The 26,670-nt window shown below is 52.3% G+C and overlaps 1 long non-coding RNA gene across 1 annotated transcript; it reads left to right on the forward strand.

Annotated features, from left to right (window-relative positions):
* The first annotated feature begins 13 nt into the window (after window positions 1-13).
* Window positions 14-23,611, forward strand: LOC142908200 (uncharacterized). Its single transcript, XR_012931630.1, has 5 exons — window positions 14-133; window positions 10,227-10,268; window positions 12,787-12,828; window positions 18,395-18,440; window positions 21,128-23,611. It is a non-coding gene; the product is annotated as an uncharacterized LOC142908200 (long non-coding RNA).
* The last annotated feature ends 3,059 nt before the right edge of the window (window positions 23,612-26,670 follow it).

The following is a 26,670-nucleotide window of genomic DNA, read 5'->3' on the forward strand; positions in this document are numbered from 1 at the left end:
GAGGCTGGCGAGAAGCGTGGCGGTGCTGACTCCCGTGCTGGGGGTCACGTGGGGGATCGGGGTGTTCTTGTTCGTGGACGGGGGCGGGCACGCGGCGCTGCACTACGTGTTCACCATCTTCAACTCGCTGCAGGTGTGTGGTGAGGGTGTGGTGAGGGTGGTGTGTGTGTGGTGTGGTGTGGTGTGTTGTGTGGTGTGTGTGTGGGGTAAGGGTGTGTGGTGTGTGTGTGTAGTGTGTGTGGTGTGTGTGGTGTGTGTGGTGTGTGTGGTGTGTGTGTGGGGTGTGTGTGTAGTGTGTGTGTGTGGTGTGTGTGGTGTGTTTCTGGTGTGTGTGTGTGGTGAGGGTGATGTGTGTGTGGGGTGTGTGTGTGGTGTGTGTGGGGTGTGGGGTGAGGGTGGTGTGTGTGTGGTGTGTGTGTGGTGTGTGTGTGGTGTGTGTGTGGTGTGGTGTGTGTGTGGTGTGTGTGTGGTGTGGTGTGTGTGTGGTGTGGTGTGTGTGGTGTGTGTGGGTGTGGTGTGTGTGGTGTGTGGGGTGAAGGTGGTAAGGGTGGTGTGTGTGGTGTGTGTGGTGTGTGGTGTGTGTGGTGTGTGTGGTGTGTGTGGTGTGTGTTTGTGTGTGTGTGTGTAGTGTGTGTGGTGTGTGTGGGTGTGTGGGTGTGTTGTGGTGTGGTGTGGTGTGTGTGTAGTGTGTGTGGTGTGTGTGTGTGGTGTGGTGTGTGTGTAGTGTGTGGTGGTGTGTGTTTGATGAGTGTGTGGTGTGTGTGTGGTGGGTGTGGTGTGAGGTGTTTGTGGTGTGTTTGGTGTGTGTGTGGTGAGGGTGGTGTGTGTGTGTGGTGTGTGTGTGTGGTGTGTGTGGTGTGTGTGGTGAGGGTGGTGTGTGGGTGTGTGTGGTGTGTGGTGTGTGTGGTGTGTGTGGTGTGTGTGGTGTGTGTGTGTGGGGTGAGGGTGGTGTGTGTGTGTGGTGTGTGTGGGGTGTGTGTGGTGAGGGTGGAGTGTGTGTGGTGTGTGTGTGGTGTGTGTGGTGTGTGTGGTGTGTGTGTGTGGTGTGTGTATGGTGTGTGTGGTGTGTGTGGTGTGTGTGGTGTGTGTGGTGTGGTGTGTGTGTGGTGTGTGTGGTGTGTGTGGTGAGGGTGGTGTGTGGGTGTGTGTGGTGTGTGTGTGGTGTGTGTGGTGAGGGTGGTGTGTGGGTGTGTGTGGTGTGTGGTGTGTGTGGTGTGTGTGGTGTGTGTGGTGTGTGTGTGGTGTGTGTGTGGTGTGTGTGGTGTGTGTGTAGTGTGTGTGGTGTGTGTGTGTGGTGTGGTGTGTGTGTAGTGTGTGTGGTGTGTGTGTGTGGTGTGGTGTGTGTGTAGTGTGTGGTGGTGTGTGTTTGATGAGTGTGTGGTGTGTGTGTGGTGGGTGTGGTGTGAGGTGTGTGTGGTGTGTTTGGTGTGTGTGTGGTGAGGGTGGTGTGTGTGTGTGGTGTGTGTGTGTGGTGTGTGTGGTGTGTGTGGTGAGGGTGGTGTGTGGGTGTGTGTGGTGTGTGGTGTGTGTGGTGTGTGTGGTGTGTGTGGTGTGTGTGTGTGGGGTGAGGGTGGTGTGTGTGTGTGGTGTGTGTGGGGTGTGTGTGGTGAGGGTGGTGTGTGTGTGGTGTGTGTGTGGTGTGTGTGGTGTGTGTGGTGTGTGTGTGTGGTGTGTGTATGGTGTGTGTGGTGTGTGTGGTGTGTGTGGTGTGGTGTGTGTGGTGTGTGTGTGTGGTGTGTGTGTGGTGTGTGTGGTGTGTGTGTGTGGTGTGTGTGGTGTGGTGTGTGTGTGGTGTGTGGTGTGTGTGGTGTGTGTGGTGTGTGTGGGGTGAGGGTGTGTGTGTGGTGGGTGTGGTGTGTGTGTGGTGGGTGTGGTGTGTGTGTGGTGGGTGTGGGTGTGTGTGTGGTGAGGGTGGTGTGTGTGTGGTGTGTGTGTGGTGTGTGTGGTGTGTGTGGTGAGGGTGGTGTGTGGGTGTGTGTGGTGTGTGTGTGGTGAGGGTGGTGAGGGTGGTGGTGTGTGTGGTGTGTGTGTGGTGTGTGTGTGGTGTGTGTGTGGTGTGGTGTGTGTGTGGTGTGTGTGGTGTGTGTGGGGTGTGTGTGGTGAGGGTGGTGGTGTGTGTGGTGTGTGTGTGGTGTGTGTGTGGTGTGGTGTGTGTGTGGTGTGTGTGGTGTGTGTGGTGAGGGTGGTGTGTGTGTGGTGTGTGTGTGGTGTGTGTGGTGTGTGTGGTGTGTGGTGTGTATGTGGTGTGTGTGTGTGGGTGTGTTGTGGTGTGTGGTGTGGTGTGTGGTGTGGTGTGGTAAGGGTGGTGTGTGTGGTGTGTGTGTGTGTGTGTGGTGTGTGTGTGTGGTGTGTGTGGTGTGTGTGTGGTGGTGTGTGTGTGTGGTGAGGGTGGTGTGTGTGGTGTGTGTGGTGTGGTGTGTGTGGTGTGTGTGGTGTGTGTGTGTGGTGTGTGTGGTGTGTGTGGTGTGTGTGTGTGGTGTGTGTGGTGTGTGTGTGGTGTGTGTGTGGTGTGTGTGTGTGGTGTGTGTGGTGTGTGTGGTGTGTGTGTGTGGTGTGTGTGGTGTGTGTGGTGTGTGTGTGGTGGTGTGTGTGGTGTGTGTGTGTGGTGTGTGTGGTGTGTGTGGTGTGTGTGGTGTGTGATCTGTGTGGTGTGGTGTGGTGTGTGTGTAGTGTGTGTGGTGTGTGTGTGGTGTGGTGTGTGTGTAGTGTGTGGTGGTGTGTGTTTGATGAGTGTGTGGTGTGTGTGTGGTGGGTGTGGTGTGAGGTGTGTGTGGTGTGTGTGGTGTGTGTGTGGTGAGGGTGGTGTGTGTGTGTGGTGTGTGTGGTGTGTGTGGTGTGTGTGGTGTGTGTGTGTGGGGTGAGGGTGGTGTGTGTGTGTGGTGTGTGTGTGTGGTGTGTGTGGTGAGGGTGGTGTGTGTGTGTGGTGTGTGTGTGGTGTGTGTGGTGTGTGTGGTGAGGGTGGTGTGTGGGTGTGTGTGGTGTGTGTGGTGTGTGTGGTGTGTGTGTGTGGGGTGAGGGTGGTGTGTGTGTGTGGTGTGTGTGGGGTGTGTGTGGTGAGGGTGGTGTGTGTGTGGTGTGTGTGTGGTGTGTGTGGTGTGTGTGGTGTGTGTGTGTGGTGTGTGTGTGGTGTGTGTGGTGTGTGTGGTGTGTGTGGTGTGGTGTGTGTGGTGTGTGTGTGGTGTGTGTGTGGTGTGTGTGGTGTGTGTGGTGTGTGTGGTGTGTGTGGTGTGGTGTGTGTGTGTGGGGTGAGGGTGTGTGTGTGGTGGGTGTGGTGTGTGTGGTGAGGGTGGTGTGTGGGTGTGTGTGGTGTGTGTGGGGTGTGTGTGGTGAGGGTGGTGGTGTGTGTGGTGTGTGTGTGGTGTGTGTGTGGTGTGTGTGTGGTGTGGTGTGTGTGTGGTGTGTGTGGTGTGTATGTGGTGTGTGTGGTGTGTGTGGTGAGGGTGGTGTGTGGGTGTGTGTGGTGTGTGTGGTGTGTGTGTGGTGTGTGGTGTGTGTGTGGTGTGTGTGGTGTGTGGTGTGTATGTGGTGTGTGTGTGTGTGGTGTGGTGTGTGGTGTGGTGTGTGGTGTGGTGTGGTAAGGGTGGTGTGTGTGGTGTGTGTGTGTGTGTGGTGTGTGTGTGTGGTGTGTGTGGTGTGTGTGGTGTGTGTGTGGTGGTGTGTGTGTGTGGTGTGTGTGTGTGGTGTGTGTGGTGTGTGTGTGTGGTGTGTGTGGTGTGTGTGTGTGGTGTGTGTGGTGTGTGTGTGTGGTGTGTGTGGTGTGTGTGGTGTGTGTGGTGTGTGTGTGTGGTGTGTGTGTGGTGTGTGTGGTGTGTGTGTGTGGTGTGTGTGGTGTGTGATCTGTGTGGTGTGGTGTGGTGTGTGTGTAGTGTGTGTGGTGTGTGTGTGTGGTGTGGTGTGTGTGTAGTGTGTGGTGTGTGTGAGTGGTGTGTGTGTGGTTTGTGTGTGGTGTGTGTGTGGTGTGTGTGGTTTGTGTGTGGTGAGGGTGGTGTGTGTGTGTGGTGTGTGTGGTGTGTGTGGTGTGTGTGGTGTGTGTGGTGTGTGTGTGTGGGGTGAGGGTGGTGTGTGTGTGTGGTGTGTGTGGTGAGGGTGGTGTGTGGGTGTGTGTGGTGTGTGGTGTGTGTGGGGTGTGTGTGGTGAGGGTGGTGTGTGTGTGGTGTGTGTGTGGTGTGTGTGGTGTTTGTGGTGTGTGTGTGTGGTGTGTGTGGGGTGTGTGTGGTGTGGTGTGTGTGGTGTGTGTGTGTGGTGTGTGTGGTGTGTGTGTGGTGTGTGTGGTGTGTGTGGTGTGGTGTGTGTGTGTGGTGTGTGGTGTGTGTGGTGTGTGTGGTGTGTGTGGGGTGAGAGTGTGTGTGTGGTGGGTGTGGTGTGTGTGGTGTGTGTGTGGTGTGTGTGGTGTGTGTGGTGAGGGTGGTGTGTGGGTGTGTGTGGTGTGTGTGGTGTGTGTGGGGTGTGTGTGGTGAGGGTGGTGTGTGTGTGGTGTGTGTGTGGTGTGTGTGGTGTGTGTGGTGTGTGGTGTGTATGTGGTGTGTGTTCTGTGTGGGTGTGGTGAGGGTGGTGTGTGTGGTGTGTGTGTGATGTGTGGTGAGGGTGGTTTGTGTGGTGTGTGTGTGTGGTGTGTGTGGTGTGTGTGTGTGGTGTGAGGTGTGTGGTGTGTGTGTGTGGTGTGTGTGTGTGTGGTGTGTGTGTGTGTGTAGGGTGTGTGTGGGGTGTGGGGTGAGGGTGGTGTGTGTGTGGTGCGTGTGGTGTGTGGTGTGTGTGTGGTGTGTGTGTGGTGTGTGTTGTGTGTGTGTGGTGTGTGTGGTGTGGTGTGTGTGGTGTGTGGGGTGAGGGTGGTGTGTGTGTGGTGAGGGTGTGGTGAGGGTGGGGTGTGGTGTGTGTGGGGTGTGTGGTGTGTGTGTGGTGTGTGTGGTGTGTGTGTAGGGTGTGTGTGGGGTGTGTGGTGTGTGTGTGGTGTGGTGTGTGTGGTGTGTGGGGTGTGTGGTGTGTGTGGTGTGTGTGGGTGTGTGGGTGTGTTGTGGTGTGTGTGGTGTGTGGTGTGTGTGTGGTGTGTGTGTGGTGTGGTGTGGTGTGTGGGTGACTGTGTGTGGGGTGTGTGTGTGGTGTGTGTGGGGTGTGTGGTGAGGGTGGTGTGTGTGTGTGGTGTGTGTGGTGTGTGTGGTGTGTGGTGTGGTGTGTGTGGTGTGTGTGGTGTGTGTGGGGTGTGTGTGGTGAGGGTGGTGTGTGTGTGCTGTGTGTGTGGTGTGTGTGGTGTGTGTGTGGTGTGTGGTGTGTGTGTGGTGTGTGTGGTGTGTGTGTGGTGGGTGTGGGTGTGTGTGTGGTGAGGGTGGGGTGTGTGGGTGTGGTGTGTGGGGTGAGGGTGGTGTGTGGTGTGGTGTGTGTGGTGTGTGTGGTGTGTGTGGTGTGTGTGTGGTGTGGTGTGTGTGGTGTGGTGTGGTGTGTGTGTGGTGTGTGGTGTGTGTGGTGTGTGTGGTGTGTGTGGTGTGTGTGGTGTGTGTGGTGTGTGTGGTGTGTGTGGGGTGTGTGTGGTGAGGGTGGTGTGTGTGTGCTGTGTGGTGTGTGTGGTGTGTGTGTGTGGTGTGTGGTGTGTGTGTGGTGTGTGTGTGTGTGTGGGTGTGGTGAGGGTGGTGTGTGTGGTGTGTGTGTGATGTGTGGTGAGGGTGGTTTGTGTGGTGTGTGTGTGTGTGGTGTGTGTGGTGTGTGTGTGGGGTGAGGGTGGTGTGTGTTTGGTGTGGTGTGTGCAAAACAACCCCCTACCTCCTCGCGGTGACGGATGGGCAACTCTGTCCTGGACAGTGCTGTGGGGGGAGATCCAATTTTGATTGGCTCCTCCCCTCATGGCATATGTGTCCACCACAGGGGCCAAACGGGGGCTCTGGACGGGTGTGAGGGGCTGGTAACCCCTCCACCTTCAATTAATTACCACTAAACCACGAGTTAAACTGAAATATGCAACTAATAAGCTTGTGCAGGAGGCCCCGGGGGGCCAGGCGTCTATGACGTCTCCTGGCCAAACCCCAATTGGCGGAGCCAGGAGATTGAATCTCTACCCTCGGGGCTCCTCCAGAAACAACGAAAAGCCACTACGGGTGGCCACATGGAATGTTCGAACGCTCACTGCGGAGGAGAGGCTGCCACTCCTCTGTTGGGAGCTGGACCGGTACCGCCTGGATCTATGTGGCATTCAGGAGGTCCGGTGGACCAGCTCTGGCTCCTGCCACCATGAGGGGTGGACAGTCCTCTACTCGGGACAGCAGACTGCCAAACAACAGGGTGTGGCTCTTCTTTTGAACAAAAGAATGAAGAGGGCGTGGGAGCGTGGCGGTGAGGTGTGGGAAGCTGTAAGCCCCAGGCTACTTTGGGGTCGCCTTCCCATCAACCGGAGGCGAGGAATGGTGGTCGTGGTTACTTATGCCCCCACCGAAGATGAACATCCGTGGAGGGATGCAGGCAAAGCCGATGAGTCAGATGCCTTCTATGACCTCCTGTCACAGGAGCTGGCTAAAGTGGCCCCTTGGGATAGAGTCATCATGTTGGGTGACTTCAATGCCCAAGTTGGTCATGATACTGGCACCTGGTCTGGAGTGATTGGAGGGCATGGGCCAGATCAGCTCAATAACAACGGTAGGAGGCTGCTAGATTTTTGTGCAGCCCATGGGCTTGTAATTACCAACACGCTGTTCCGGCATCGGCGCATCCACACAACATCATGGATGCATGCCGGGTCCAAGCAAGAACATCTGCTGGACTACGTAGTGACGGACCAGCGGATGCGAGCCCATGTCCTTGATACCAGGACCTACCGTGGGGCTGATCTGCCCTCTGACCATCGACTAGTCATCTGTAAGATGCGCCTGCCATTCTTCCACTCCGGTGGTGGGTATACACCCAGGACCCCATTCCAACCTAAATTGGCCTGGTCTCAGTTACCTGATGAAAGTTGCAAGCGAGAATTAAATCATCGCTTGCGGCTGGGATTGGCATCGTCCCCGACTCCTCCTGATGTCAAGGGTAAATGGGCGAGGTTTAGGACTGTGACTCATACAGCTGCAATGGCTGCTTTGGGTACGCAGTCCAGACCTCCCCAGAGACCCTGGTTGACAGAGGAGGTGTTCAGGATGGTTGAGAAAAAGCGACAGGCCCACTGTCATCGGCTACAGAATCCCACGTCAGAGAATGAGGAGGCTTACCGCAGCCTTCGCTCGGAGGTTGGGAGTGCCGTGAGGCACTGCAAGGATGGGTGGTGGTCGCGGGTTGCTGAGGAGATGGAGTCTGCCTCAGTGGCCCGTGATCACAAATCTCTATTTAACGCCATCAAAAAAGTAACCTGCAGCGCCACACCTATTACCAGCATTAGGGGAAAAAAAACGGTGATCCAATCTCCGACACCCAGGAACAGGTTTGCAGATTTGCTGAGCATTTCTGTGAGGTCCTGGGGGAGGGAAAATCCTTCAGCCAGGAAAACATCGTGGCACAAAGTGAGGATGACCCTGCTGAGGCTGCGGTGCCTCAAATATTGGAATAAGTCACCCCCTGTGAGTGGCTGGCTGAGGTGCCATCTGTTGAGGAAGTACTGAAGGCGATCCGGAGTCTGAGACCAGGAAAGGCAGCGGGCAGAGATGATCTCCCAAGCGAAATGCTGAGGGAGGGTGGCGTTTGTGCACAGACTGCCCTATATGACATCATAACAACGGTCTGGACCACTGGACGGGTTCCGCAGGATTGGAAGGATGCCCTGGTGGTCCCCCTTTTTAAGAAGGGGGACCGCACAGACTGTAACAACTACAGGGGCATCTCACTCCTCAGTGTGCCGGAAAGGTCCTGGCAAGGATTTTCAGCATCGCCTTGCCAGGCACCCTGAGGAGAGGCTTGCGGAGCCCCAATGCGGTTTCAGGAAAGGGCGGTCCTGCACAGATGCCATATTTTCCCTCCGTCTGCTACAGCAGAGGTGTAGGGAATTCCAACAAGACCTACATCTCTGCTTTATTGACCTGGTCAAGGCCTATGATACCATCAGTAGGCCTGGGCTCTGGGTTGTTCTTCGTGCTTTTGGAGTACCTGACCCTCTGCTCACGATTATTAAGGACCTTCATGATGGTGAGCGGGCCCAGGTAAAACTACGTGGCCGGGAGTCAGAGCCATTCCCTGTACACCTTGGGGTGCAACAGGGATGTCCTCTGGCTCCCACATTATTTAACATCTATTTTGACCACGTAGTTCGTGAAGCCTTCAATAGCTGTACCGGGGGAATCTCCATATGGTACAGATATAATGGGAGGCTGATCGATGCCCGGGTGCGGTCAAGGGATGGCTCCCTATTGCTCAACCACGTTATGTATGCTGATGATTTGGTAATAGCTGCTCAGTCAGAGGAGGAGTTGCAGACGCTGCTGCTGAGACTGGAGCGTGCCACTAAGAGGTGGGGCCTTACCATCAGCCCCACCAAGACTAAGCACCTGCCTGGGTATTTTATACCATCGGACACTCCACCCCCACAACTCCCAATCGGTGATGGAGCAGTTGTGGAGAGAGTGGAGAGTTTCCCATACCTGGGCAGTGTGCTTATGACCGGCTCCAGTTTAACAGCAGAGGTCTCACTCCGAATCAGTCGAGCGGCAATATCTTTTCATCGGTTGCGTAACGCTGTGTGGAAGCTACCTGGTCTGTCGCTCCGCACTAAGCTTCAGGTCTTCTCGGCCACGGTCATTCCCTCCCTTCTCTACGCTTGCGAAACGTGGACCCCCCTAATGGAACATCTTCGCCGGTTAGAAACATTTAAGCTGGCCTGCCTACGATCCATCCTGGGTTTAACCAGACTGGATTGTGTGAGGAGCTCACAAATCCTTGAAAGATCTGGGCAAGGTCCCATCGGTGAGCTCCTCCGGCGGGCAAGGCTGCGATGGCTGGGTCATGTAGCCCGCATGCCCAGCCACCGCATGCCGAAACAGCTTTTGTTCGGCCGGATTGAGGGGGCTAAGTGGGCGCGGCACGGGCTAGAGAAGAGATGGAGTGATGTGGTACAGGAGGACGTGGAGCTGAGTGGACTTGCCGACGACTGGTACCAGCGGTGTCAAGATCGGCCTCTATGGAGGAGGCTCGTGAAGGATGCTACTGGGCAGTTGGAGGCAGTCGCCCTCCAACAACAACGGAGGGCGGAGGAGCGACGCTCACAACAACGAGCGGAGCGCCGGGTGGCTAAAGCACAGCAGGTTGGCACAGTAGGGGGCACAGGTGGTGCATCAGCCAGTCATCTCAGTCAGTCGACCCGTGGCACCTGCTGGGTCTGCCCCGTGACCTCCTGCCAGCGGGCGTTCGACACTTCACGTGGCCTCAGGGTGCACATAGCCTGGCACAAGCGTCGTGGTGACGTCACCGCCACTTAGTGGCGAATGGCGGTTGTTGTTGTGTGTATGTGTGTGTGGTATGGTGTGTGGTGTGTGGGGGGCTGTGTGTGTGTGGTGTGGTGTGTGTGTGTGTGTGTGGGTGTGTGTGTGGTGTGTGGGTGGCTGTGTGTGTGGTGTGTGGGTGTGTGTGTGGTGTGGTGTGGTGTGTGGGTGACTGTGTGTGGGTGGCTGTGTTTGTGGTGTGGTGTGTGGGTGTGTGTGGGTGGTGTGTGGGTGTGTGTGGTGTGTGGGTGGGTGGTGTGTGTGTGGTGTGGTGTGTGTGGTGTGTGGGTGGTGTGTGTGGTGTGGTGTGTGGATGTGTGTGTGGTGTGGTGTGTGGATGTGTGTGTGGTGTGTGGGTTGCTGTGTGTGTGGTGTGTGGGTGTGTGTGTGGTGTTTGGGTGGCTGTGTGTGTGGTGTCGTGTGTGTGTGGTGTGGTATGTGTGTGGTGTGTGGGTGGTGTGTGTGTGGTGTGATGTGTGTGTGTGGTGTGTGAGTGGTGTGTGTGTGGTGTGGTGTCTGTGTGGTGTGGTGTGTGGGTGGTGTGTGTGGTGTGGTGTATGGGTGTGTGTGGTGTGGTGTGTGGGTGGCTGTGTGTGTGGCGTGGTGTGTGTGTGGTGTGTGTGTGTGTGGTGTGTGTGTGTGGTTTGTGGGTGTGTGTGTGGTGTGTGGGTGGTGTGTGTGTGGTGTGGTGTGTGTGTGTGTGTGGTGTGTGGGTGGCTGTGTGTGTGGTGTGGTGTGTGGGTGTGGTAAGTGTGTGGGTGTTGATGATGTTGATGATGTTGTTGATATGGATGTTGTTGTGTTGTTGATATGAATGCTGTTGCTGTTGTTGTGTTGTTGATGCAGGGTGTTCTGATCTTCGTCCTGAACTGCTTAATGGACAAGGATGTGAGTTCGTTCGAATACACACACACACGTGAACACACACACACGTGAACACACACACACAAGTGGACACACACACACACGTGGACACACACACACACATGGACACACACACACACAAGTGGACACACACACACGTGAACACACACACACACGTGGACACACACACACGTGAACACACACACGTGGACACACACACACACAAGTGGACACACACACACACACGTGGACACACACACACACGTGGACACACACACACACAAGTGGACACACACACACGTGGACACACACACACACGTGGACACACACACACAAGTGGACACACACACACGTGAACACACACACACACGTGGACACACACACACGTGAACACACACACGTGGACACACACACACACAAGTGGACACACACACACGTGAACACACACACACACGTGAACACACACACACACAAGTGGACACACACACACGTGAACACACACACGTGAACACAGACACACACGTGAACACACACACGTGGACACACACACACGTGGACACACACACACACACACGTGGACACACACACACACAAGTGGACACACACACACACACGTGGACACACACACACGTGAACACACACATACACACGTGAACACACACACACGTGAACACACACATACACACGTAAACACACACATACACACGTGAACACACACACACGTGAACACACACATACACACGTGAACACACACATACACATGAACATACACACGTGGACACACACACACACACACGTGGACACACACATACACACGTGGACACACACACACACACGTGAACACACACACACACGTGGACATACACATACACACGTGGACACACACACACACGTGAACACACACACACACGTGGACACACACACACACACGTGAACACACACATACACACGTGAACACACACACACACACGTGAACACACACATACACACGTGAACACACACACGTGGACACACACACACACACGTGAACACACACACACGTGGACACACACACATGAACATACACACGTGGACACACACACACACGTGAACACACACACACACGTGGACACACACACACACATGAACATACACACACACACGTGGACACACACACACATGAACATACACACGTGGACACACACACACGTGGACACACACACATGAACATACACACACGTGGACACACACATGAACATACACACACACACGTGGACACACACACACACATGAACACACACACGTGAACACACACACACATGAACATACACACACACGTGGACACACACACACATGAACACACACACGTGGACACACACACACACGTGGACACACACACAAGTGGACACACACACAAGTGGACACACACACAAGTGGACACACACACACATGAACATACACACGTGGACACACACACACGTGGACACACACACACACACACATGAACATACACACACGTGGACACACACATGAACATACACACACACACGTGGACACACACACACACACATGAACATACACACGTGGACACACACACACGTGGACACACATACACACAAGTGGACACACACACAAGTGGACACACACACACATGAACATACACACACACACGTGGACACACACACACATGAACACACACGTGAACACACACACACACATGAACACACACACACACACGTGAACACACACACACACATGAACACACACACGTGGACACACACACGTGGACACACACACACGTGGACACACACACACGTGGACACACACACAAGTGGACACACACACACATGAACATACACACGTGGACACACACGTGAACACACACGCACGGACACACACACACGTGTGAACACACACACACCTGCACACACACACACATGCACACGTACCTGAACGTGAACACACATCATACACTATACTATACACTACACACTACACTATACACTACACACTATACACTACACTATACACTACACTATACACTATACACTACACTATACAACTACACTATGCACTACACTACACACTATACACTACACTATACACTACACTATACACTACACTATACACTACACTATACACTACACTACTATATACTACACTATACACTACACTGCACACTACTATACACTACACTATACACTACACTATACACTACACTATACACTACACACTACTATACATTACACTATACTACACACTACTATACACTACACTATACACTACACTATACACTACACTCTACACTACACTATACACAACACTATACACTACACTATACACTACTACACTATACACTACACTATACACTACACTACAAACTACACTATACACTACACTATACACTACACTACACACTACACTACACTATACACTACACTATACACTACACTATACACTACAATACACGACAATACACTACACTATACACTACACTATACACTACACTATACACTACACTATACACTACTACACTATACACTACACTATTTTTATCTCTCAGGTTCAGAGGATTCTGAAGAAGGCGTTTCACGTCCCTCGATCGGTGAGTCACACAGAGACCCACAGACTCACCACACAGAGACCCGTAGACTCACATAGAGACCCACAGACTCACCACACAGAGACCCACAGACTCACCACACAGAGACCCACAGACTCACATAGAGACCCATAGACTCACCACACAGAGACCCGTAGACTCACATAGAGACCCACAGACTCACCACACAGAGACCCGTAGACTCACATAGAGACCCACAGACTCACCACACAGAGACCCGTAGACTCACCACACAGAGACCCACAGACTCACCACACAGAGACCCACAGACTCACTATACAGAGACCCATAGACTCACCATACAGAGACCCACAGACTCACCACACAGAGACCCACAGACTCACCACACAGAGACCCATAGACTCACCACACAGAGACCCACAGACTCACTCACACAGAGACCCACAGACTCACCACATAGAGACCCACAGACTCACCACACAGAGACCCACAGACTCACTACACAGAGACCCACAGACTCACCACACAGAGACCCACAGACTCACCACACAGAGACCCACAGACTCACCACACAGAGACCCACAGACTCACACAGAGACCCATAGACTCACCACACAGAGACCCACAGACTCACCATACAGAGACCCATAGACTCACCACACAGAGACCCACAGACTCACCACACAGAGATCCATAGACTCACCACACAGAGACCCACTGACTCACCACACAGAGACCCATAGACTCACCACACAGAGACCTATAGACTCAGCACGCAGAGACCCATAGACTCATCACACAGAGACCCATAGACTCACCACACAGAGACCCACAGACTCACCACACAGAGACCCACAGTGGGTGGGTGAGTGAGTAAGTGAGTGAGTGTGTGAGTGGGTGAGTGAGTGGGTGAGTGAGTGGGTGAGTGAGTGAGTGGGTGAGTGAGTGAGTGAGTGGGTGAGTAAGTGAGTGGGTGAGTGAGTGAGTGAGTGGGTGAGTGAGTGGGTGAGTGAGTGGGTGAGTGAGTGGGTGAGTGAGTGGGTGAGTGGGTGAGTGAGTGGGTGAGTGAGTGGGTGAGTGAGTGAGTGAGTGGGTGAGTGTGTGAGTGAGTGAGTGATTGAGTGGGTGAGTGAGTGGGTGAGTGAGTGAGTGGGTGAATGAGTGAGTGAGTGGGTGAGTGAGTGGGTGAGTGGGTGAGTGAGTGGGTGAGTGAGTGGGTGAGTGAGTGAGTGGGTGAGTGAGTGAGTGAGTGGGTGAGTGAGTGAGTGGGTGAGTGAGTGAGTGGGTGAGTGAGTGAGTGGGTGAGTGGGTGAGTGAGTGAGTGAGTGGGTGAGTGAGTGGGTGAGTGAGTGAATGAGTGAGTGAGTGGGTGAGTGTGTGAGTGAGTGAGTGATTGAGTGGGTGAGTGAGTGAGTGGGTGAGTGAGTGGGTGAGTGTGTGAGTGAGTGAGTGATTGAGTGGGTGAGTGAGTGAGTGGGTGAATGAGTGAGTGAGTGGGTGAGTGAGTGAATGAGTGAGTAAGTGAGTGTGTGAGTGAGTGTGTGAGTGAGTGAGTGAGTGATTGAGTGGGTGAGTGAGTGGGTGAGTGAGTGAGTGGGTGAATGAGTGAGTGAGTGGGTGAATGGGTGAGTGAGTGAGTGGGTGAGTGAGTGAGTGGGTGAGTGAGTGACCCCATCTCTCTCTTCCTCTCAGCCTGAACTCAAATCCTCCGAAGCTTCGGAGGAAGCTCCACATCTGTATGACACCTACTCAATCACCCTCACCATGGTGAGGGTGTGACACTGTGCCGGACGGGCAACTCTGTCCTGGACAGTGCTGTGGGGGGAGGTCCAATTTTGATTGGCTCCTCCCCTCATGGCGTCTGTGACCACCACAGGGGCTAAACGGGGGCTCTGGACGGGTGCAAGGGGCTGGTAACCCCTCCACCTGCAATTAATTACCACTAAACCACGACTGAAATATGTAACTAATAAGCTTGTGCCGGAGGCCCCGGGGGGCCAGGCGTCTATGACGCCTCCTGGCCAAACCCCAATTGGCGGAGCCAGGAGATTGAATCTCTCTACCCTCGGGGCTACTCCAGAAACAACGAAAAGTCACTTCGTGTGGCCACGTGGAATGTTCGAACGCTCACTGCGGAGGAGAGGCTGCCGCTCCTCTGTCGGGAGCTGGACCGGTACCGCCTGGATCTATGCGGCATTCAGGAGGTCCGGTGGACCGGTTCTGGCTCCTGCCACCATGAGGGGGTGGACAGTCCTCTACTCGGGGCAGCAGACTGCCAAACAACAGGGTGTGGCTCTTCTTTTGAACGGAAGAATGAAGGGGGCGTGGGAGCGTGGCGGTGAGGTGTGGGAAGCTGTAAGCCCCAGGCTACTTTGGGCTCGCCTTCCCATCAACCGGAGGCGAGGAGTGGTGGTCGTGGTTACTTATGCCCTCACCGAAGACGAACATCCGTGGAGGGATGCAGGCAAAGCCGATGAGTCAGATGCCTTCTATGACCTCCTGTCACAGGTGCTGGCTAAAGTGGCCCCTCGTGATAGAGCCACCTTGTTGGGTGACTTCAATGCCCGAGTTGGTCATGATGCTGGCACCTGGTTTGGAGTGATTGGAGGGCATGGGCCAGATCAGCTCAATAACAACGGTAGGAGGCTGCTAGACTTTTGTGCAGCCCATGGGCTTGTAATTACCAACACGCTGTTCCGGCATCGGCGCATCCACATAACATCATGGATGCATGCCGGGTCCAAGCAAGAACATCTGCTGGACTACATAGTGACGGACCAGCGGATGCGGGCCCATATCCTTGACACCAGGACCTAGCGTGGAGCTGATCTGCCCTCTGACCATCGACTAGTCATCTGTAAGATGCGCCTGCCATTCTTACACTCCGGTGGTGGGTGTACACCCAGGACCCCATTCCAACCCAAAGTGGCCTGGTCTCAGTTATCTGATGAAAGTTGCAAGCGAGAATTTCATCATCGCTTGCGGCTGGGGATGGCATCGTCCCCGACTCCTCCTGATGTCGAGGGTAAATGGGCGAGGTTTAGGACTGTGACTCATGCAGCTGCAATGGGTGCATTGGGTACGCGGTCCAGACCTCGCCTGAGACCCTGGCTGACAGAGGAGGTGTTCAGGATGGTTGAGAAAAAGCGACAGGCCCACTGTCATCGGCTACAGCATCCCACATCAGAGAATGAGGAGGCTTACCGCAGCCTTCGCTCGGAGGTTCGGAGAGCCGTGAGGCGCTGCAAGGATGGGTCTGCCTCAGTGGCCCGGGATCACAAATCTCTATTTAACTCCATCAAAAAAGTAACCTGCAGTGCCACACTTATTACCATCATTAGGGGAAAAAACGGTGATCCAATCTTTGACCCCCAGGAACAGGTTTACAGATTTGCTGAGCATTTCTGTGAGTTCCTGGGGGAGGGAAAATCCCTCAGCCAGGAAAACATCGTGGCACAAAGTGAAGATGACCCTGCTGAGGCTGCGGTGCCTCAAATATTGGAAGAAGTCACCCCCTGTGAGTGGCTGGCTGAAGTGCCATCCGTTGAGGAAGTACTGAAGGCGATCCGAAGTCTGAGACCAGGAAAGGCAGCGGGCAGAGATGATCTCCCAAGCGAAATGCTGAGGGAGGGTGGCGTTTGTGTACAGACTACCCTATATGACATCATAACAACAGTCTGGACCACTGGACGGGTTCCGCAGGATTGGAAGGATGCCCTGGTGGTCCTCCTCTTTAAGAAGGGGGACCGCACAGACTGTAAGAACAACAGGGGCATCTCACTCCTCAGTGTGCCGGGAAAGGTCCTGGCAAGGAGAGGCTTGCGGAGCCCCAATGCGGTTTCAGATGCCATATTTTCTGTCCGTCTGATACAGCAGAGATATAGGGAATTCCAGCAAGACCTACATCTCTGCTTTATTGACCTGGTCAAGGCCTATGATACCATCAGTAGGCCTGGGCTCTGGGTTGTTCTTCGTGCTTTCGGACTCCTGACCCTCTGCTCACGATCATTAAGGACCTTCATGATGGTGAGCGGGCCCGGGTAAAACTACGTGGCCGGGAGTCAGAGCCATTCCCTGTACACCTTGGGGTGCGACAGGGATGTCCTCTGGCTCCCACATTATTTACCATCTATTTTGACCACGTAGTTCGTGAAGCCTTCAATAGCTGTACCGGGGGAATCTCCATATGGTACAGATATAATGGGAGGCTGATCGATGCCCGGGTGCAGTCAAGGGATGGCTCCCTATTGCTCAACCACGTTATGTATGCTGATGATTTGGTAATAGCTGCTCAGTCAGAGGAGGAGTTGGAGACGCTGCTGCTGAGACTGGAGCGTGCCACTAAGAGATGGGGCCTTACCATCAGCCCCACCAAAACTAAGCACCTGCCTGGGTATTTTGTGCCATCGGACACTCCACCCCCACAACTCTCAATCGGTGATGGGGCAGTTGTGGAGAGAGTGGAGAGTTTCCCATACCTGGGCAGTGTGCTTATGACCGGCTCCAGTTTAACAGCAGAGGTCTCACTCCGAATCAGTCGAGCGGCAATATCTTTTCATCGGTTGCGTAACGCTGTGTGGAAGCTACCTGGTCTGTCGCTCCGCACTAAGCTTCAGGTCTTGTCGGCCACGGTCATTCCCTCCCTTCTCTACGCTTGCGAAACGTGGATCCCCCTAATGGAACATCTTCGCCGGTTAGAAACATTTAGGCTAGCCTGCCTACGATCCATCCTGGGTTTTACCAGGCTGGATTGTGTGAGGAGCTCACAAATCCTTGAAAGATCTGGGCAAGGTCCCATCGGTGAGCTCCTCCGGCAGGCAAGGCTGCGATGGCTGGGTCATGTAGCCCGCATGCCCAGCCACCGCATGCCGAAACAGCTTTTGTTCGGCCGGATCGAGGGGACTAAGCGGGCACGGCACGGGCTAGAGAAGAGATGGAGTGATATGGTACAGGAGGACGTGGAGCTGAGTGGACTTGCCGATGACTGGTACCAGCGGTGTCAAGATCGGCCTCTGTGGAGGAATCTCGTGAAGGACGCTGCTGGGCAGTTGGAGGCAGTCGCCCTCCAACAACAACGGAGGGCGGAGGAGCGACGCTCACAACAACGAGCGGAGCGCCGGGTGGCTAAAGCACAGCAGGTTGGCACAGTAGGGGGCACAGGTGGTGCATCAGCCAGTCATCTCAGTCAGTCGACCCGTGGCACCTGGGTCTGCCCCGTGACCTCCTGCCAGCGGGCGTTCGACACTTGACGTGGCCTCAAGGTGCACATAGCCTGGCACAAGCGTCGTGGTGACATCACCGACACTTAGTGGCGAATGGCGGTTGTTGTTGTGTGTGTGAGTGTGTACATGAGCGTGTGTGTATGTGTGTGTGTGTCTGTGTGTGTGTGACTGTGTGTGTGTGACTGTGTGTGTGTGACACTGTCTGTGTCTCTGTGTGTGCCTCGTGTGTGTCTCTGTCTGTGTCTCTCTGTCTGTGTCTCTCTGTCTTTCTCTCTGTCTGTGTCTCTGTGTGTGTCTCTGTGTGTGTCTCTGTGTGTGTCTCTGTGTCTCTGTGTGTGTGTGTGTCTCTGTCTGTGTCTCTGTAGCAGAGCAGTGGACAGCAAAACAACGACTCCGGGAAAAAATCTCTCAGTGAGTCCATCACCAACAACAACATCATCACCAACATCACCAACATCATCACCACTAACATCACCAACAACAACATCATCACCACCATCACCAACATCACCACCACTAACATCACCAACATCACCATCATCATCAACATCACTAACATTACCATCACCAACATCACCATCACCAACATCACCAACATCATCACCATCACCAACACCATCACCACTAACATCACCAACATCACCATCATCATCAACATCACTAACATCACCAACATCACTAACATCACCATCACCATCAAAAACATCACCAACATCACCAACATCACTAACATTACCATCACCAACATCACCATCACCAACATCACCAACATCACCAACATCACTAACATCACCAACAACAACATCATCACCAACATCACCATCACCAACATCACCAACATCACTAACATCACCATCATCACCATCACCAACATCACCAACATCACCATCAACATCACCACCATCACCAACATCACCAACATCATCACCAACATCACCAACATCACCATCACCAACATCACCACCATCACCAACATCATCAACATCACTAACATGCCTAACATCACCATCACTAACATCATCACCACCATCACCAACATCACCACCATCACCAACATCACCACCATCACCAACATCATCAACATCACTAACATGCCTAACATCACCATCACTAACATCACCAACACCATCACCACTAACATCATCAACATCACCAACATCACCATCACTATCACCAACATCACTAACATCACCAACATCACCAACAGCATCACTAACATCACCAACATCATCACTATCATCATCACTAACATCACCAACATCACCATCACCATCACCAACATCACCAACATCACCACCACCATCACCAACATCACCAACATCACCATCACTAACATCACCACCATCACCACCATCACCACCATCACCAACATCACCATCACTAACATCACCACCACCACCATCACCAACATCATCAACATCACTAACATGCCTAACATCACCATCACTAACATCACCATCACCAACACCATCACCACTAACATCACCAACATCACCATCAACATCACCATCATCATCATCACCATCACTAACATCACCATCACTAACATCACCATCACCAACACCATCACCACTAACATCACCAACATCACCATCAACATCACCATTATCATCACCATCACTAACATCACCATCAACATCATCATCACCATCACTAACATCACCATCACCAACATCACTAACATCACCACTAACATCACCAACATCACCATCAACATCACCATCATCATCACCATCACTAACATCACCATCACTAACATCACCAACATCACCATCATCACTAACATCACCATCAACATCACCACCATCATCACCATCATCACTAACATCATCACCATCACCAACGTCACCATCACCACCAACATCACTAACATCACCAACATCACCATCACTAACATCACCAACATCACCATCACTAACATCACCATCACCATCAACATCACTAACATCATAATCACCAACATCACTAACATCACCATCACCAACATCACTACCATCACCACCACCATCACTACCACCACTACCATCACCACCATCACCACCACCATCACCACCACCACCATCATCACCATCATCACCATCACCACCATCATCACCACCACCATCACCACCATCATCACCACCACCATCACCACCATAATCACCACTACCATCACCATCACCACCACCACCACCATCACCACCACCATCACCACCATCATCACCATTACCATCACCACCACCACCACCATCACCACCACCATCACCACCACCACCATCACCACCACCATCACCGCCACCACCACCATCATCACCACCATCATCACCACCATCACCACCACCACCACCATCACCACCACCATCACCACCGTCATCACCATTACCATCACCATCACCACCACCACCATCACCACCACCACCACCATCACCACCACCATCACCACCATCATCACCACCACCACCATCACCACCACCATCACCACCACCATCACCACCACCATCATCACCACCACCACCATCACCACCATCATCACCACCACCACCATCACCACCACCATCACCACCACCATCACCACCACCATCATCACTACCACCACTAACATCACCACCATCACCACCACCATCACCACCACCATCACCACCACCACCATCACCACCACCATCACCGCCACCACCACCATCATCACCACCATCATCACCACCACCATCACCACCACCACCATCACCACCATCACCACCACCACCACCATCACCACCACCATCACCACCATCATCACCATTACCATCACCATCACCACCACCACCATCACCACCACCATCACCACCACCATCACCACCATCATCACCACCACCACCATCACCACCACCATCACCACCACCATCACAGCGCTGATGATGGCGTCATAGTGGTCGTGGTGACGTCACAGTGTTGATGATGACGTCACAATGGTGGTGGTGACGCCACAGTGTTGATGATGACGTCACAGTGTTGATGATGACATCACAGCGGTGTGATGACGTCACAGCGGTGATGATGACGTCACAGTGTTGATGATGACGCCACAGTGCTGATGATGACGATGCCTCCCACCTCCTCCGTCACCTCCTCGCCGCGTGCAGCCACGGAGATGCTGGAGTCCACGCCAGATGCATTCTGGGAGAGCAGCAACACGTGGCGAATCAAACGGCCAACGACGAGCAGCTGGGAGTGACCCCACCTCGTCCACTGTACACCACCTCGTCCACTGTACACCACCTCGTCCACTGTACACCACCTCGTCCACTGTACACCACCTCGTCCACTGTACACCACCTCGTCCACTGTACACCACCTCGTCCACTGTACACCACCTCGTCCACTGTACACCACCTCGTCCACTGTACACCACCCCGTCCACTGTACACCACCCCGTCTACTGTACACCACCTCGTGCACTGTACACCACCTCGTGCACTGTACACCACCTCGTCCACTGTACACCACCTCGTCCACTGTACACCACCCCGTCTACTGTACACCACCTCGTCCACTGTACATCACCTCGTCTACTGTACACCACCTAGTCTACTGTACACCACCTCGTCTACTGTACACCACCCCGTCTACTGTACACCACCTCGTCTACTGTACACCACCTCGTCTACTGTACACCACCCCGTCTACTGTACACCACCTCGTCTACTGTACACGCCTCATCTACTGGAGACTCCAATTGGTGGTGGTGGTGTTGTAGTGGTGATGTTGATGGTAGTGGTGGTGATGGTAGTGATGGTAGTGATGTTGATGGTAGTGATGGTGATGGTAGTGATGGTGATGGTAGTGGTGGTGATGGTAGTGGTGTTGATGGTAGTGATGTTGATGGTAGTGATGGTAGTGATGGTGATGTAGTGCTGGTGATGGTGTTGATGGTAGTGGTGGTGATGGTAGTGATGGTAGTGATGGTGATGGTAGTGGTGTTGATGGTAGTGGTGTTGATGGTAGTGATGTTGATGGTAGTGATGGTAGTGATGTTGATGGTAGTGCTAGTGATGGTAGTGGTGTTGATGGTGTTGATGGTAATGGTGGTGATGTTAGTGCTGGTGATGGTAGTGGTGTTGATGGTGTTGATGGTAGTGGTGTTGATGGTAGTGATGGTGATGGTAGTGATGGTAGTGATGGTGATGTAGTGCTGGTGATGGTAGTGATGGTAGTGCTGGTGATGGTAATGTTGGTGATGGTAGTGCTGTGATGGTGTTGATGGTAGTGGTGTTGATGGTAGTGCTAGTGATGGTAGTGATGGTAGTGCTGGTGATGGTGTTGATGGTAGTGGTGTTGATGGTAGTGGTGTTGATGGTAGTGATGGTGATGGTAGTGATGGTGATGGTGTGGATGGTAGTGATGTTGATGGTAGTGCTGGTGATGGTAGTGATGGTGTTGGTAGTGATGGTGGTGATGGTGATGGTAGTGATGGTGATGGTAGTGATGGTAATGGTGGTGATGGTAGTGCTAGTGATGGTAGTGGTGGTGATGGTGTTGATGGTAGTGCTGGTGATGGTAGTGATGGTGTTGATGGTAGTGCTGGTGATGGTGTTGATGGTGATGGTGTTGATGGTGATGGTAGTGCTGGTGATGGTAGTGCTGGTAGTGCTGGTGATGGTAGTGATGGTGATGGTAGTGATGGTGATGGTAGTGGTGTTGATGGTAATGGTGTTGATGGTAGTGGTGTTGATGGTGTTGATGGTAGTGGTGTTGATGGTAATGGTGTTGATGGTAGTGGTGTTGATGGTGTTGATGGTAGTGGTGTTGATGGTAGTGATGGTGATGGTAGTGGTGTTGATGGTAGTGCTGGTGATGGTGTTGATGGTAGTGATGGTGATGGTAGTGGTGTTGATGGTAGTGATGGTGATGGTAGTGATGGTGATGGTGTTGATGGTAGTGATGGTGATGGTAGTGGTGTTGATGGTAGTGGTGTTGATGGTGTTGATGGTAGTGATGGTGATGGTAGTGCTGGTGATGGTGTTGATGGTGGTGATGGTGTTGATGGTAGTGGTGTTGATGGTAGTGCTAGTGATGGTAGTGATGGTGTTGGTAGTGATGGTGGTGATGGTGATGGTAGTGATGGTGATGGTAGTGATGGTAATGGTGGTGATGGTAGTGCTAGTGATGGTAGTGGTGGTGATGGTGTTGATGGTAGTGCTGGTGATGGTAGTGATGGTGATGGTGTTGATGGTAGTGCTGGTGATGGTGTTGATGGTGATGGTGTTGATGGTGATGGTAGTGCTGGTGATGGTAGTGCTGGTAGTGCTGGTGATGGTAGTGATGGTGATGGTAGTGATGGTGATGGTAGTGGTGTTGATGGTGTTGATGGTAGTGGTGTTGATGGTAATGGTGTTGATGGTAGTGGTGTTGATGGTGTTGATGGTAGTGGTGTTGATGGTAATGGTGTTGATGGTAGTGGTGTTGATGGTGTTGATGGTAGTGGTGTGATGGTAGTGGTGTTGATGGTAGTGCTGGTGATGGTGTTGATGGTAGTGATGGTGATGGTAGTGGTGTTGATGGTAGTGATGGTGATGGTAGTGATGGTGATGGTGTTGATGGTAGTGATGGTGATGGTAGTGGTGTTGATGGTATGATGGTGATGGTGTTGATGGTAGTGATGTGATGGTAGTGCGTGTGGTGATGGTGTTGATGGTAGTGGTGTTGATGGTAGTGATGGTGATGGTGTTGATGGTAGTGGTGTTGATGGTAGTGCTGGTGATGGTAGTGATGGTGTTGGTAGTGATGGTGGTGATGGTGATGGTAGTGATGGTGATGGTAGTGATGGTAATGGTGGTGATGGTAGTGCTAGTGATGGTAGTGGTGGTGATGGTAGTGCTGGTGATGGTAGTGATGGTGATGGTGTTGATGGTAGTGCTGGTGATGGTGTTGATGGTGATGGTGTTGATGGTGATGGTAGTGCTGGTGATGGTAGTGCTGGTAGTGCTGGTGATGGTAGTGATGGTAGTGATGGTGATGGTAGTGGTGTTGATGGTAATGGTGTTGATGGTAGTGGTGTTGATGGTGTTGATGGTAGTGGTGTTGATGGTAGTGATGGTGATGGTAGTGATGGTGATGGTGTTGATGGTAGTGATGGTGATGGTAGTGGTGTTGATGGTAATGGTGTTGATGGTAGTGGTGTTGATGGTGTTGATGGTAGTGGTGTTGATGGTAGTGATGGTGATGGTAGTGGTGTTGATGGTAGTGCTGGTGATGGTGTTGATGGTAGTGATGGTGATGGTAGTGGTGTTGATGGTAGTGATGGTGATGGTAGTGATGGTGATGAGGTTGATGGTAGTGATGGTGATGGTAGTGGTGTTGATGGTAGTGGTGTTGATGGTGTTGATGGTAGATGATGGTGATGGTAGTGCTGGTGATGATGTTGATGGTAGTGGTGGTGATGGTGTTGAAGTGGTAGTGGGTGTTGTGTAGTGGTGGTATGTAGTGGTGGTGATGGTGTTGGATTGATGGTAGTGCTGGTGATGGTAGTGGTGGTGATGGTGTTGATGGTTGGTGTGGATGGTGATGGTGTTGATGGTGTTGATGGTGATGGTGTTGATGGTAGTGGTGTTTGATGGTGTGTGATGGTGTTGTGGTGTGGTGGTGTGTGATGGTAGTGATGGTGATGGTGTTGGATGATGGTGATGGTGTGGTGATGGTAGTGCTGGTGAGTTGGTAGGATGTATGATGGTAGTGGTGTTGATGGTAGTGGTGTTTGATGGTGATGGTGATGGTGATGGTGTGATGGTAGAGTGGTGATGGTGAGATGTGATTGGTAGTGGTGTTGATGGTGTTGATGGTAGTGCTGGTGATGGTGGTGGTGTTGATGGTAGTGCTGGTGATGGTGTTGATGGTAGTGGTGGTGGATGGTGATGTGTTGATGGTGAGTTGGTGGTTGATGGTGATGGTGTTGATGGTAGTGGTGTTGATGTATAGTGTTGATGGTGATGTGTTGATGGGTGATGGTGGTGATGGTAGTGATGGAGTGATGGTGATGGTAGTGGTGTTGATGGTAGTGGTGTTGATGGTGTTGATGGTAGTGCTGGTGATGGTGTGGATGGTAGTGATGGTGATGGTATGCTGGTGGTGGTGGTGATGGTGTTGATGGTAGTGATGGTGAGTGCTGGTGATGGTGATGGTGGTGGTGTAGGTGGTGGTTGATGTGTTGATGGTAGTGGTGTTGATGGTAGTGGTGGTGATGAGGTGGTGTGATGGTAGTGGTGTTGATGGTAGTGATGGTGATGGTAGTGTGTTGTAGATGGATGGTGGTGGTAGTGATGGTGATGGTGGTGATGGTAGTGCTGGTGATGGTAGTGCTGGTGATGGTAGTGGTGGTGATGGTGTTGATGGTAGTGGTGGTGATGGTAGTGCTGGTGATGGTAGTGGTGTTGATGGTAGTGCTGGTGATGATGATAATCCTGCTGCTGATGATGATGGTTATGATTTTGCTGATGATGATACTGATGATGATTATGAAACTGCTGCTGATGATTATGATTCTGCTGATGATGGTTAGTATACTGATGATGATGATACTGATGATAGCACTAATATAGATGCAGATGGTTATACTGATGATGATGATGATGATACAGCTGATCGCACTGCTGATACAGCTGATGATGATGATACTACTGATACAGCTGATCGCACTGCTGATACAGCTGATGATGATGATGATACAGCTGATCGCACTGCTGATACAGCTGATGATGATGATGATGATACAGCTGCACTGCTGATACAGATGATGATGATGATACTACTGATCACCCTGCTGATACAGCTGATGATGATGATACTACTGATACAGCTGATGATGATGATGATACTACTGATTGCACTGCTGATACAGCTGATGATGATACTACTGATACAGCTGATGATGATGATGATGATACAGCTGATGGCACTGCTGATACAGCTGATGATGATGATACAGCTGATCGCACTGCTGATACAGCTGATGATGATGATACAGCTGATCGCACTGCTGATACAGCTGATGATGATGATACAGCTGATCAAACTGCTGATACAGATGATGATGATGATACAGCTGATCGCACTGCTGATACAGCTGATGATGATGATACAGCTGATCGAACTGCTGATACAGATTATGATGATGATGATGATAATACTGATCGCACTGCTGATACAGCTGATGATGATACAGCTGATTATGATGATAGAGCTGATGAAGACTTTGATATTGATTATAGAGCTGATGATGATATTGATGATATTGATTATAGAGCTGATGATGATATTGATGATATTGATTATAGAACTGATTATGATATTGATGATATTGATGATATTGATGATTATTGGAAAAATAAACCTCGCGATTGAACCCAGACTCCCACTACATCCGTGAATTTCCACTTCAGAACGCCACAAAGATGGTGAGTGAGATGGTGAGTGAGATGGTGAGTGAGATGGTGAGTGAGATGGTGAGTGAGTTGGTGAGTGAGATGGTGAGTGAGATGGTGAGTGAGATGGTGAGTGAGATGGTGAGTGAGTTGGTGAGATGGTGAGTGAGATGGTGAGTGAGATGGTGAGTGAGATGGTGAGTGAGATGGTGAGTGAGATGGTGAGTGAGATGGTGAGTGAGTTGGTGAGTGAGTTGGTGAGTAAGTTG

The sequence above is a fragment of the Petromyzon marinus genome (genome assembly GCF_048934315.1).
Source record: "Petromyzon marinus isolate PM22_M1 ecotype Great Lakes invasive population chromosome 76 unlocalized genomic scaffold, UKy_Petmar_22M1.pri1.0 chr76_unloc.2, whole genome shotgun sequence".
Classification (NCBI taxonomy): domain Eukaryota; kingdom Metazoa; phylum Chordata; class Hyperoartia; order Petromyzontiformes; family Petromyzontidae; genus Petromyzon; species Petromyzon marinus.